Genomic DNA, 12,801 nt, shown 5'->3' on the forward strand with positions numbered 1-12,801 from the left:
TTTAGCATTTTCTTTGATGGTTGTTTTGAGTTCAATGATTTTATCTTCATGTCCTGAGATTCGTTCCTCCATTTCTTGGATTCTGGTTGAGAAGGTCAGCTCTGTGTTGCTTGCTTCCTTCTCTAATGCCTCTTGATCATGTTTATCTTCTGTGTGTTCCTTTATCATAGATTCCATTTTCATCTTCAGATCTTGAAGTGTTTTATTGATTTCCTTCATCTGGTTGTTTATATTTTCCTGAAATTCTTCTAGTGCCTCTCTATATGACTCTTTTATGTCTTTAACCTGTTTGGTTGCATTCTCTTCCAGTTGTTTACATATTTTATTCATTTCTTCCATTATCATCTTCCTTACTAAGGACTTGAGGGTTTTTGTTTAGTTTTGTTTTGTTTTTGTATTTCGAATGGGTTTGGGTTCTCCAGGTTGCTTTCTTTGGGATAGCAGGAATCTGGAGATGCCAAACTGTTTTGGTTTTTGTTGTTTGAATTCTTTAGTCATTTCGCTGTTTCTGCTGATGGGATGTAGCTTCTGGTTTCCTTCACTGGTCATTGAGAGTGGATAGTTGGTGAATGATTATAGGTTGGGTGGCCTTGCCTGTAGGGATCAGGGAGCTCTTCTCTGGAACAGGCAGGTGACCTGGTTTCCACTCCTGGAGACTTTATTCTACACCTTAGGCTCTAGGCTGGACAGCAGAGGTAGATGGCCTGTTTTGGGGCTCAGACCATGGGCGGTGAGTTCGGGCTGGGCAAGTTACTCCCAGTTGCCTGCACTTCCTGTGGCCCTGTAGTCAAGACTCCACCCAGGTCAGACCCTCTGAGATGTTGTTGCCTTTTAGACCAGTGTATAGACATCTCAGGGGTGTCCAGTCTCTCCTGAGAGCATGGGAAATCCTTCCGGGGCTGTGCGAGCTGTCCAAGTTCTAACTGCTCTGTTCTGTGGGCTCTGTCCCCTGCACTGGCTCCAGTTCCTCCCATGGGCAGCCTGTGCTCTTGCTCTCTCTTTCCTTCTCGTTAGGCTAGCTGGACCCAGCCAAGTGGGAGATCCTGCCAGGGCTGTGGCAAATGACCAAGCTGAGTTCTAACTGCTTGTGTCTGTGGACTTGGTGCCCTGTGCCTGGCTCCAATTTGGGTTCCACCAGTGGACTGTGTGCTCTTGCTGGAATATGTCCAATTTGGGCCCACTCTGAAGGCTGTGCATACTCTCACTGTACTCTGCAGACCCAAGCAGCACCTGAGTTTCCATGTGTCTCTGGGCCCTCCGCATTTGGGGTGGAATGGGTGGATGGGGGGCAAGGACAGATTCTCCTGTTTCCCAGAGACTTCCTGAGGCCAGGGTTTCCAGTGTACCACCATCCCACACCCTGAATTTGGGCTTTATATGCTGCCTGCAGCCTGCAGGTGGGTTCCATTTGAGCATCTGGAAAGTGGGTTCAGGACCTCTGTGGCCTGTTGCTTGACACCACCAGTAGTCTGTGGAGTGCAGGACCCCCACTCACCTAAAGTTCTCTAGCTCTAGCAGTCTGTGGTTCCATTCAAGTCCCTGGTCTCCATGCAGTAGATCAGATACAGTACTGGGTACTGCCATCTTGGAACTCCCCTGGATCTGTTTTCTTAATTGAGGTTCCCTCTTTTCAGGTTGCTCTAACTTCTAATAAGTTGGGCATAAAAATAGCGGCACACTTTGTATCTCTATTTCTTACTATGTGGACACATATTTTAATTATATACCTTAGCAGATTGTTGTTACCCAGTACTCAGTGGTATCCTGCCAAGTGTTGCAATTTATCAGCAGAAAAATGTTCAAGTTACTTTTTAAGTGTGTGTGTGTGTGTGTGTGTGTGTGTGTGTGTGTGTGTGTGTTCAGAGGACAACCTCAGGTATCATTCTCAAAAACATCATCTACCTGCATAGAGACAAAGTCTTTCATTGGCCTGGAGTTAACAAATTAACTAGATGTGCTGGACAGTGAGTGTTCAGACTCTTCCATTTATCTCCACAAGATTAGGCTGGGATCATAAGCATATATCACCATGCCCAGTGTTTTCACAGAGGCTCTGTGGATCAAACTCAGGTCTTTATGCACTTCACCTATCTAGCTATCATCCCAGGCCCCCTCCCAAATTAAAAAAGTATTCAATGATCTTAAGTGGGGATCTTAAGTAAAGATACATAACCATACAGAAAATGAAAGTCATTATTTATGCAATTTTGGTATCATAAGTAAAAGGACCCTTGATTGTATAATAAAATTATTTTAAAAGAATTTTTTCTTAAGGTTTGAAACTGTTTAATTAGGTTGGTAGCAACTTAGAACACCAGTTTGTGAGGATACATCCTGTTTTTCAGGGAGAACTGAGATTGCAGGGAGCCCTGCAGCTGAGAACAACTTTGATCTTTGGCAAAATCTGCGAATCCACAGTTTTCTGATCACTTTTAAATTGGTCTGTAGACTCCTATTTTTTCTTCTCTGTGTCAAAGATCTCATCCTCCTGGTGCCTGGGCTTGCATAGCTGCTCCTTCTTGAAGTAAGTGTCAGTCAGGTGTAGGGAGACTTTTAGCTTGCTGATAGCAACTTTTGTAGCCATGAAAAACTTCTCATGTGTTCTGTGCAGAGGAACTCTGTTGAGGGCAAGAGGTCCAGTCATAGGCAGCAAGACACTTCCCAGTTCCTTCAGGAAAACCACTCCCTTGTCCCTGTGGTGCCCAGTGAGGATGATCCCAGGAGTGATGCTGGCACACAGACTTCTTCCATGCTGGCTGAAGGACTTTCTGCCATCGCTCAGCAGCTTTCGAGGCATGTCTTCAGTAGGAAGACTTAGGTGGTTTTCAAAGCTTCAACACTTGGATACCACCATTTTTGTCACTACAGACGATTTTGGGACAGTAGCAAGGACTTTCTCCTTTTTTTTTCTTATATTCAACAGTAGACTTTGTGGCTGAGTATTTCCTTTTGTACAAGGCCTTTCTGGAATACATTGCAGATTGGGAGTACCTGCCAATTGCTCTAACCAGTGCAGGGTTCCATCTTCAATGGGACTTCCCCTTCCTGGGCTTCTTAACCATAGGCTCACCATTTTATGCTGCACCAGTGGCCACCATACACGGAGTAGTAGCATCACCATCAGCCATCTTGGCTGAAGGCTCCTCCTTTATGTCTGGCTTTTTGGCCTTTTCACCTGCCATTTTGCAAGATGAGAAAGAGCTTTAAAGAATATTTTAAAATCTCAAATACACACATCATTTAAAAATGAAGTCTATAGCCGCAGTTCCCCTGCTGTGACGCAGGCTGGGTGGAGCGCTCAGTTCCACCGGAGGTGCTAGCTCAGCTCAGCGAGCAGTTCTGCCCTAGAAACTAGCTCAGCTCAGCGGGCAGTTCTGGGGTGCTGACACAGGCTGAGGTAAGCACACAGATTCTGCCCAGAGTCCCTAGCTGGACTTGCCGGGCAGATTGGGTCCAGAGACTCTAGCTGAGCTGTGTGCACAGGCTCAGCAGCCCCAAGACTCCGGCTGGACTATCCACACAGTTTAGGCCTAGAGTTCCAGGCTGATCTCAGCACAGAGTGTGAGTCCAGAGTCCCTGGCTGAGTTCGGTGCACAAATCCACACTGGAGACTTGGGTGGAGCTCAGCGTGCAGTTTGGGGCCAGAGTCCCTAACTGTGCTTGGCAGACAGATTGGGCCCAGAGACTCTAACTGAGCTTTTGGCACAGTCCCATCTCTAAGACTCTAGTTAGATACAGTGTGCAGTTTGAGTCCAGAATTCCTGGCTGAGGTTGGCGGACAGTTTGGGCCCTGAGTCAATAACTGACCACAGCACGCACTTTGGGCCAAAAGTCCCTAGCTGAGCTTGGTGCACAGTCCCAGCCCAAAAATTCTGACTGGACTCTGTGTGCATTTTGGGCCCAGAATCCCTAGCTAAGCATGGCAGACAGTTCAGGCCCTGATAATCTAGCAGAGCACGGTGCATGGTTCGGGCCCAGTGTCCCTGGATGGACTTGGCAGGGGGCCCAGAAGGCTGTAGATACCTTGGCCTGACACAAAACTCATTCAGAGACCCAGAATGATTGCAGGACCCACAGTACAGGAGAGCTGAGGATCACTGGCTGTGAGAGCCCAAAACGACAGGGCTAACCTCCTGCCATCCACACCAGTGAAGCATCAGAGCTTACAGCCCACGGAAATTGTGAGAAAACAAGTGCATCTATCATTAGACTCCCTCCACCCAACTCTGGAAGCTACCCAACAAAAACAGAGACGGCAAGATATCTAAAGGACAGCATAAAGCATACAAAAAAAAAAAAAAAAAAAAAAAACCATGGCATCTCCAGTTTCCAGTTATCCTAAAGAAAACAACCCAGAGAACTCAAACACAATGGAAACACAAGAAAATGACCTCAAATCCTTGGTAATGAGGATGATAATGGAGGAAACAAATAAAATTTGTAATTAATGCAGGAAGATGCAGCCAAACAGGTGAGAGACATAAAAGAAGCACATAGAGTGGAACTGGAAATTTTTCAGGAAAATGCAAACAACCAGATGAAAGAAATAAATGCAACGGTTCAATCTCTGAAGACCTATAAAGTGGCAATGGAAGTAACTCAGGAATATACAAAAATATCAGATGAAAGAAATCAAAAAATCAGTTCAAGATCTGAAGATGAAAATGGATTCAATGATAAACACACAAACAGAGGAAAAATGAGGCTGTGAGACCTCAGAGAAAAAGGCAAGCAACACAGAGGTGAGCTTTTCTAACAGAATCAAAGAGATGGAAGAACGAACCTCAGGTCTAGAAGATACAACCACAGATCTTGAAGCAACCATTAAAGAAAATGCCAAATCTGTAAAACTCCTGACAAAAAATATCCAAGAAATTAAGGACACCATGAAAAGAAGAAATCTGAGGAAAATCGGCATTGAAGAAGGAGAAGATATCAGACTCTGAGGCCGAGAAACTATTCTCAACAAAATCATAGAAGAAATTTTCCCGAATCTAAAGAAAGAGATGCCTATAAACATACAAGAGGCCTACAGAATACCAAATAGAATTGACCAGAGAAGAAAAACTGCCTGTCACATAATAATCAAAACACACAACATACAGAACAAAGAAAAAATATTAAAAGCTGCAAGGGAAAAGGGCCAAATAACATTTAATGGCAAACCTATCAGAATTACACCCAACTTCTCAGCAGAGACCATAAAAGCCAGAAGGGCCTGGACAAAGATCCTGCAAACCCTAAGAGACCACAGATGCCAAGACAGACTACTTTACCCAGCAAAACTATCAATAACCATTGATGGAGAAAATAAAATATTCCATGAAAAAAACAAATTCAAACAGTACCTATCCACAAATCTAGCTTTACAGAAGATTCTAGAAGGAAACTTCCATCCCAAAGGGTCAAGCTACAACCAAAACTACTCAGGAAATAGATAACTACCCCATGGCAAAAACACAACTACACAAACGCTCGACTGGAAACAACATCAAAATTAAGACTCTGAACAGTCACTGGTCATTAATATCTCTCAACATCAATGGTCTCAATTCTCCAATAAAAAGACAGAGACTAAATGAATGGGTGCATAAACAAGATCCAACATTCTTCTGCATTCAAGAAACACATCTCATCCATAATGATAGGCATTACCTCAAGGTAAAAAGTTGGAAAAAAATATTCCAAGCAAATAGTCACAAGAAGCAAGCAGCTGTAACCATTTTAGTATCAAACAAAATAGACTTTCAACCAAAATTAATCAAAAGGGATGAGGAAGGACACTTCATACTCATCAAAGGTAAAGTCAACCAAGATGACATCATAAGTCTGAACATCTATGCTCCCAATACAAGGGCACCCACATTTCTAAAAGATCTGCTAAAAAAACTGAAACCACGCATCAATCCCCACACAATAATAGTGGGGGACTTCAACACCCCACTCTCACTGAAGGATAAGTCATTGAAACAGAAACTAAACCGAGAAATAACATCATTAAACAATGCCATGGGTCGAATGGATCTAACAGATATCTATAAAACCTTTCACCCAAACAGAAAAGAATATACCTTCTTCTCTGCACCCCATGGAACCTTCTCCAAAATTGATCACATCATAGGTCACAAAGCAAGCATCAACAGCTACAAGAAGATTGAAATAATACCTTATATCCTATCAGATCTCCATGCTCTTAGGCTGCAATTCAACAACAACAGAAATAACAAAAAGCCTACACGTACGTGGAAACTAAACAACTCTCTGCTAAATGACACCTGTGTCAAGGAAGAAATAAAGAAAGAAATTAAGGACTTCCTGAAATTAAATGAAGAAACAACATATCCAAATTTGTGGGATACATTGAAAGCAGTGCTAAGAGGAAAATTTATAGCACTGAGTGCCTTTAAAAAGAAATTGAAAGCATCCCACATAGGCAACTTAATGACACATCTGGACAACCTAGAAAAAAAGAAGCAGAAACACCCAAGAGGAGTAGATGTCTGGAAATAATCAAACTCAGGGCTGAAATTAATATATTAGAAACTAAGAAAACAGTCCAAAGAATCAACAAAACCAAGAGCTGGTTCTTTGAGAAAATCAACAAGATAGACAAACCATTAGCCAAACTAAGTAAAACGCAGAGAGACAGTATTGAAATCAACAAATCAGAAATGAAAAGGGAGACATAACAACAGATACTGAAGAAATACAAAGAATCATAAGATCCTACTTTGAAGGCATACATGCCACCAAATTTGAAAATCTAAGGGAAATGGATGATTTTCTTGATCAATTTCACTTGCCAAAATTGAGTGAAGAACAGATAAACAAGCTAAATAGTCCCATTTCCCCTACAGAAATACAAGCAACCATTGATAGTCTCCCAACCAAAAAAGCCCAGGACCAGATGGTTTCAGTGCAGAATTCTACCAGACCTTCAAGGCTACTGATTTTTTTAAATTCGTCTTTTATCGAGCTACTTTGCTGAAGGTGTTTATCAGGTGTAGGAATTCTTTGGTGGAAATTTTGGGGTCAGTTATGTATACTAACATATCATCTGTAAATACCAATACTTTGGCTTCTTCCTTTCTGAGTTGTATCCTTTTGATCTCCTTTAGTTGTCTTATTGCTCTTGCTAGAACATATAGTACTATAGTAAAGAGAAACTGAGAGAGTGGGCACCTTTGTCTTGTCTGTATTTTTAGTCCTATTGCTTTGAGTTTCTCTCCACTTGAATTGATGTTGGCTATTGGCTTGCTGTATATAGCCTTTATTATGTTTAAATATGAGTCTTGTATCGAGGCTCTCTCTAAGACTTTTTATCATTAAAATGTGTTGGATTTTGTCAAAGGCTTTTTCTGTGAGGAGAGCTAATAAAGAGATCATGTGATTTTTCTTTCACTTTTTTTATATGGTGGATTACATTGATGGATTTTCATATGTTAAGCCATCCCTGCATCCCTGGAATGAAGCCTACTTGTAATGGTGGATGATGAACTTAATGAGTTCTTGGATTCAGTTTGCAAGTATTTTATTAAGTATATTTGCATCAATGTTCATGAGTAAAATTGGTCTGAAATTCTCTTGTGCGACTTAGATATCAGGGTGACTGTGGCCTCTAGAATGAGTTTGGCAATGTTCCTTCTATTTCCATTATGTGGAATATTTTGAAAACTATTAGCATTGGGTCTTCTTTGAAAGTCTGATAGAATTATGTGCTAAAAACATCTGGCCCTGGGCTTTTTTTGGTTGGGAGACTTTTGATAATTGTTTCAATTTCTTGGGGGTTATAGAATTGTTTACGCTGGTTATATAATCTTGATTTAACTTTGGTCAGTTAAATCTATGAAGAAATTTATCCATTTCCTTCATATTTTCCAGTTTTGTAGAATAAAGACTTTTGAAATAAGATCTGATGATTCTTTGGATTTTCTTAGTGTCTGTTGTTATGCCCCTTTTCATTTCTGATTTTCTTAATGTGAGTACTCTTGCTCTGCTGTTTAGTTAGTTTGGCTAGGGGTTTGTCACTCTTGTTGGTTTTCTCAAAGCCAGATTTTAGTTTTATTGATTCTTTGGACTGTTCCCTTTGTTTCTAATTTATTGATTTCAGCCCTGAATTTGATTATTTCCTGCAATCTACTCATCTTGAATGTGTTTTCTTCTTCTTCCTCTTCCTCTTCTTCTTCTTCTTCTTCTTCTTCTTCTTCTTCTTCTTCTTCTTCTTCTTCTTCTTCTTCTTCTTCAAAGCTTTCTGGTGAGCAGTTAAGTTGCTAGTATAGGATGTCTCTAATTTACTTCTGAAGGCACTTAGTGCTATGAGGTTTCCTCTTAGCACTGCTTTCAAGGTGTTTCCTAAGTTTGAGTATTTGTACCTTCATTTTCATTGAATTTTAGCAGGTATTTAATTTTTCTTTATTTCTTCCCTGATTCAGTGGAGAAAAAGATGTTCAGTTTCCATGTGTGTACAGGCTTTTTGTTATTTCTATTATTGATGAGGTCTAACTTTAAGGTCTGATAAGATTCAAGGGATTATTTAGATATTCTTATGTTGGTAGAAGCTTTCTTTGTGACTGACTATGTGGTAAATTTTGGAGAAGGTTTCATGCAGTTTTGAAGAGAAAGTATATTCTTTTTTGTTTGGGTGAAAATTTCCGTAGACATCAATTAGGTCCATTTGATTCATGCCCTCTGTTAGTCTTATTATTTCTCTATTTAGTCTCTGTTTTGATTATCTGTCCATTGGTGAGAGTTATGTGTGGGGATTTATGCACAATTTAAGTTTTAATAATGTTTCTTTTACAAATGTGGGTGGCCTTATATTTGGGGCATAGATATTCAGGATTAAGATGTCTTTTTGGAGGAATTTTCTTTTTATGAGAATGAAATGTCCTTCCCCATTTCTTTTTATTAATTTTTGTTATAAGTATATTTTATTAGATATTAGGAAGGGAACTGCAGCTTGCTTCTTAAGTCCATTTGCTTGGAAAGCTTTTTTCCTAGCCATTCACTCTGAGGTAATGTCTATCTTTGTTACTGAGGTGTGTTTGTTGCATGCAGAAGAGTATTGGATCCTGTTTACACATCTATTCTTTTAGTCTATGTCTTTTTATTGGAGAATTGCATCCATTGATATTGATAGATGATAACAAATGATTGTTAGTTCCTTTTATTGTGTTGTTGATGGTGATAGTGTGTGTATGTGCTTATCTTCTTTTAATTTTTCTGTTGTGGAGTTATCTTTTTCCTGTCCTTTCTTGTGTAAGGTTGACCTTGTGGGGCTGGAGTTTTCCTTCTAGTAACTTATGGAGGACTGGGTTGATGCCAAGTTATTATTTGAATTTGGCTTGGTCTTAGAATATCTTGTTTTCTTCCTCTATGGTGATTAAAAGGTTTTCTTGGTATAGTAGTATGAGCTGACATGTGTGGTCTCTCAGTGTCTACAGGACATCTGTTTAGGACTTTCTGGCTTTTATAGTCTCTTCTAAGAGTGGTGTTGTCTTTTTAACAGATATATAATACTCAATTGAGCAAATGTACAATGTTTTCTTAATCCATTCTTCCATTGAAGGAAATCTAGGTTGTTTCTCTTTTCTTGATATTATGAATAAAGAAGTAATGAAAAGAGATGAGCATGTGTACACCTAGTAAGTTGGACTGTCTTTTGGATGTATGCCCAAGAATGGTATAATTGGGTCCTGAAGTAGATTGATTACCAGTTTTCTGACAAACTACCTTATTGATTTCCTAGTGGCTATGCAAGTTTGCATTTTCAGTAGCAATGGAGGAGTGTTTCTCTTATTCTAAGATCTCTTCAGCATGAGTTATCATGCTGGCTAGTCTTGTGTCAACTCGACACACAAACTAGAGTTATTAGAAAGGAGGGAACCACAGATAAGATCCACCTGTAAGACATTTTTTCCTAATTAGTGTTTGATGGAAGATGTAAGGAAGCAGAATGAGGAGTCCATATAAGCAAGCCAGTAAGCAGCATGCTTTCATGCCTCTGCATCAGCTTTTGCCTCCAGGCAAGATTTAGTTCCTGTCCTGAATTCCTTCAATGATGAACACTACTCCAGAAGCATAAGCCCAATAAACCCTATCCTCCCCAGCTTGCTTTTTGGTCATGGTGTTATAATGAATAAATAGAAACACTAAGACATCTGTCACTTATGTTATTGATCTTAGCCATTCTTAGAGGTTTAAGATGGAATCTCAAAGTGGTTGTATTTCAATTTCCCTGATGGCTAAGGATGTTGAGCATTTATTTAGGTGTTGCTTGGCCATTTGATATTCTTCTGTTGAGAATTCTCTGTTTAGATCCATATCCCAATTTTTTAATTAGGTTGTTTGTTTTTGTAAATCAAATTTCTATATATTTTGGATATTATCCCTCTATCATATGTATAGTTTTAAAAATGTTTTGCTATTCTATAGGCTGCTGTTTTGTCCAAATGACAGTGTCGTTTGCCATGCAGAAGCTGTCTCATGAGGTCCCATTTATTAATTGTTGATGTTAGCACTTATGCTATCAATGTTCTGTTCAGAAAGTCTTCCCTTATGCCAATATATTCAAGGCTATTCCCATTTTTTAATCTTTTCAGTCAGTGTATCTGTTTTTTTTCCATTTTTTTTATTAATTTATTCTTGTTACATCTCAATGTTTATCCCATCCCTTGTATCCTCCCATTCCTCCCCCCCCCCATTTTCCCATTATTCCCCTCCCCTATGACTGTCCCCCTATATATTCTCATAGGGTATCAAGTCTCTTCTTGGCTACTTGCTGTCCTTCCTCTGAGTGCCACCAGGTCTCCCCCTCCAGGGGACATGGTCAAATGTGAGGCACCAAAGTACGTGAGAAAGTCGTATCACACTCTCCACTCAACTGTGGAGAATATTCTGACCATTGGCTAGATCTGGGAAGGGGTTTAAAGTTTACCTCCTGTATTGTCCTTGGCTGGTGCCTTAGTTTGAGCGGGACCCCCTGGGCCCAAATCTGCCTATCATATTGTTCTACTTATAGATTTCTAGGACCCTCTGTATCCTTTTATTTTGCTGTTCTCCCATGCGTCTCTCATTTAGAGTCCCAATAGGATGCCTTCCCCTCTGTCCCAGTTCCAGGCATGCAGGGATGGTTTAATATACCGAAATCCATCAATGTAATCCACCATATAAACAAACTGAAAATAAAAAACCACATGATCATCTCCTTGGATGCAGAGAAAGCATTTGATAAAATTCAACACCCATTCATGTTTAAAGTTTTAGAGAGATCGGGGATACAAGGCACTTTCCTCAACATAATAAAGGCTATATACAGCAAGCCAATAGCCAAAATCAAAGTAAATGGTGAGATACTCAAGGAAATTCCTCTCAAATCGGGAACAAGGCAAGGCTGCCCACTCTCTCCATATCTCTTCAATATAGTACTCGAAGTTCTAGCTAGAGCAATAAGACAACAAAAGGAGATCAAGGGTATCCAAATGGGAAAGGAGGAAGTCAAATTATCCCTCTTTGCAGATGATATGATAGTGTACATAAGTGACCCTCAAAACTCCACCAGAGAACTCCTAAAGCTGATAAACACCTTCAGCAAATTGGCTGTATCTGGTTTTATATTGAGGTCTTTGATCCATTTGGAATAGAAATTTGTGCAGAGTGATAGTTATAAACTGTTTACATTTTTCCACATGTAGCCATCCAGTTTGACCATCACCATTTGTTACAGACTTTGTATTTTTTCTAGTATGTCTTTCTGGCCTCTTTAACAAAAATCAAGTGTCCATAGATGTGTGGATTTATGTCTGAGTTTTCAGGTAGATTCTATTGATCAATGTGTCTGATTTTGCTGCTACCATGCAGTTTTTACTACAGTAGTTCTGTAGTACAAGTTGAAATCAAAGATGGTGGGACATCCAGTAGTTCTTCTTTTGCTCACAATTGTTTTATCCATCCTGTTTTGTTTTTGTTTTAGCTTCTCCTGTTACTATTTTTTCATACGAAGTTGAGAATTGTCCTTTCAAGATCTTTAAAGAATCATATTTTGAATTTTAATGGGGAAAGCATTAAATATGTAGATTGATTTTGGTAGGATGGCCAATTTTACAATGTCAATCCTTCCAATCCATGAGCATGAGAAAGCTTTCAATCTTCTGACATCTTCTCCAATTTCTTTTTTCCTTTGCTTTTTTTTTATTAATTAAACATTTTTATTTTTACATATACACTTATATTGTTACACTTATATACAATAGATTACCTATAGCAAGAAAAACAATGAAAAAAATCAGGGATTATATAAATGTTACATTCTTAGTGCTTTGGCTATTTTATTTGACAGCAATGAAGAAAAGATCTTTCCTATCTTGGAACATCTAAATTTCTGAATGTAAATCATTGCATCACATCTTGTCATTATCAATTTAAAACATCTATCCATACTTAAAAACATCTTAACCCCTAAAGGACTAAGCTTCCTTGTTAAACTAAGCTACCTGGTCTTCAACTCCATCAAACACTTGAGAAGGAATAAACTTGATTACCTGAGTATGCTGGGAGTGCAGGTTAGTGACTTTTGAAATGAGAAGATGAAAGAGACCATTTGCCACATGAATATTCACCCAAAACTCTCTATAATGTTGGAACACCTTCTTTATCCTCCTGCCCCAAAATATCTGACAGACATATTTGTGAAGTACAAACTACTGAGGACTTGCTTACCCTGTCTTGGCAGAGTTTGGCCATCGATTCTGCCTGCATCCAAGCTTGCCCTTTTTAAGGCAGAATTCTGTCTGTGGTAGAAAT

The 12,801-nt window shown here is 39.6% G+C and overlaps 1 pseudogene; it reads right to left on the reverse strand.

Moving 5' to 3' along the window:
- Positions 1 to 2,306: 2,306 nt before the first annotated feature.
- On the reverse strand, positions 2,307 to 3,182 carry LOC127198905 (60S ribosomal protein L6-like; annotated as a pseudogene).
- Positions 3,183 to 12,801: the final 9,619 nt, after the last annotated feature.

This window comes from Acomys russatus, chromosome 15 (genome assembly GCF_903995435.1).
Source record: "Acomys russatus chromosome 15, mAcoRus1.1, whole genome shotgun sequence".
NCBI classification, from domain to species: Eukaryota; Metazoa; Chordata; class Mammalia; order Rodentia; family Muridae; genus Acomys; species Acomys russatus.